The sequence below is a fragment of the Leopardus geoffroyi genome, chromosome A1, assembly GCF_018350155.1.
Source record: "Leopardus geoffroyi isolate Oge1 chromosome A1, O.geoffroyi_Oge1_pat1.0, whole genome shotgun sequence".
NCBI lineage: Eukaryota > Metazoa > Chordata > Mammalia > Carnivora > Felidae > Leopardus > Leopardus geoffroyi.
In genome coordinates, this window is record NC_059326.1 from 167840356 (window position 1) to 167842779 (window position 2424).

The window sequence follows — 2424 nt, forward strand, 5'->3', positions numbered from 1 at the left end:
ATGAACGGGGGAGGGGCAGAGAGAGAGGGAGACACAGAATCGGAAACAGGCTCCAGGCTCCGAGCCATCCAGAGCCTGACGCGGGGCTCGAACTCACGGACCGTGAGATCGTGACCTGGCTGAAGTCGGACTCTTAACCGACTGCGCCACCCAGGCGCCCCGGTAGTATTTTGTAATTCTAATCTCAAGGATTTGGTGTGAGAACTGAAATTAACTCCTTTTTTTTTTTTTTTTTAATATTTCAAATGAAAATTGTCCATTTATGAAGCATCCACAGAGTTCCAAGCATTATACAGAACACTTGTTCACACTCTTTTAGAGCAAAACTGCCTATTTTTTTCACTCACTTTTGCATGCATTGACATTTTAGTTCCACTGTCATAAAATGACCAGTTCTTCAAGACTTGCTCAAGAAACAAGTTTCTGATCCATAGAAGCAGATCATGCAGGAAGTTTCTCCGTGAACTGTTAACGCTGAATGTCCTTTGCGTCAGAACCACGACCCCCCTTCCTCCTCTGAAGCCTCCGTCTCCACCTCCTCTTGCGCGTCTGAAACCGCCCCTCCGCCCACTGGGCCTCCTCCACCTCTTCCTCCTGCCACCACCTCTTGGAGGTCCCTTCTCACCTGGAGATGGAGGTAAAAACCTCTGCAGTGGGAGCAGTTTATATGGGTCCATGTGAAATTCTGCAGGTTTTTAAAGGAAAGTGCCTTCATATTTTCTGACAATTTAACGGAAAAAAAAATCTCTAAATTGTCCACGTATGTCATCCACTTTACTAATCCGTTCTTTGCTCTCTAAATAAACTGGAGCGCTGGAGTAAAGCACCTTATTTTTGTCTGGAGTACATTTAAAAACTATGTCATCTCCACAGGGATACAGGTACGCTCCTAATAAAACTACATGTTCTGGAGATCGTTGGTCTTGGCCTTTGTTCAACCGTCCGTGGCCACTTCCTTGTCCAAATCCTCCTCTGCCACCATCGCTTTTGAAATTACTGCCTCCATCCGGGAAGGTTGTAGCGGCTGCTATGAATGAAGCCGCCACCTCCATTAAAGCTTCTACAACCTCCGCCTGGAAAAGACCTATTTGCTCTACCAGCCTCATCGCCCCGCGTTAGAACCTCCTCCCCCCGCAAGCAGTGAACTCTTGACGCCACAACTCCTTCCTTCCAGATCCTCCTGCTCCCTACCGCAGCTCACCTGCCTGAAATTAACACTCTTGTGTAAGAGAAAAGTTATAACCCCGCGTCTTACATGGCTTCCTCTTCCTGATTAGTTCCAAGTGAGTCACTCTCCAGCTAGACCTTCAGTCGCAGTTGTGTAGCATGGTGCTAGGTGTGAAGAGGTTTCCTACATCTGGAATAGGTCCTCCAGAAATATTAAGGGATTAGGGAAATTTAAGGATAATAACTGGATTGGAATGCAATTTCCTTGAGGGCTAGAGCAGGGGTTCTCAAACTGCAGCCAGTATCAGAATCACCTGAAGGGCTTGTTAAAATATAGGCTGCTGGACCCAACACTAGAGTTTCTGATTCAGTAGGTCTAGGGTGGGACTAAGAATTTGCATTTCTAACAAGTTCCCAGGTTCCCGGAGGAGCCCAGGTGGAGGGTCACTATTCTAGACCAGTGTCTCAACCTGTTGCACATTGCTATCACCTTAGGAAGTTTTTAAACTCCTGGTGCCAAGATTATCACCCAGACTAATAACATCAGAATCTACGGTGGTCATGACTAGGCTCCAGTATTTTGTTTGTTTGTTTGTTTGTTTTTATTTTTGAGAGTGTGAGTGGGAGAGGGGCAGAGAGACAGGAAGACACAGAATCTGAAGCAGGGTCCAGGCTCTGAGCTGTCAGCATAGAGCCCAATGCAGAGCTCAAACAAACGACCGGCAAGATCATGACCTGAACTGGGGCGCCTGGGTGGCGCAGTCGGTTGAGCGTCCGACTTCAGCCAGGTCACGATCTCGCGGTCCGTGAGTTTGAGCCCCGCGTCAGGCTCTGGGCTGATGGCTCAGAGCCTGGAGCCTGTTTCCGATTCTGTGTCTCCCTCTCTCTCTGACCCTCCCCTGTTCATGCTCTGTCTCTCTCTGTCCCAAAAATAAATAAACGTTGAAAAAAAAAAAAAAAAAGATCATGACCTGAACCAAAGTCTGACCCTTAACTGACTGAGCCCCCGACAGGTGCCCCTAGGCTTCAGTGTTTTTTAAAGTTCCCCAGTAAATTCCAATGTACAGCCCAGATTGGAAGACACTGTCCAGTCTCATGGTGGTTCTCAGCCCAGGCTATACTTTAGAATAAACTGAGAAAGTATTTTTTTTAATTGAGGTATAATTGACACACCGTAAACATTACCCTGTTAAAGTGTACAAGTCAGTAGTTCTTATTCACAAAGTTGCACAACCATCACCACTATCTAATTACAGA

General features: G+C 46.7%; 1 pseudogene; it reads right to left on the reverse strand.

Moving 5' to 3' along the window:
• Positions 1 to 305: 305 nt before the first annotated feature.
• On the reverse strand, positions 306 to 1106 carry LOC123581257 (annotated as a pseudogene).
• Positions 1107 to 2424: the final 1318 nt, after the last annotated feature.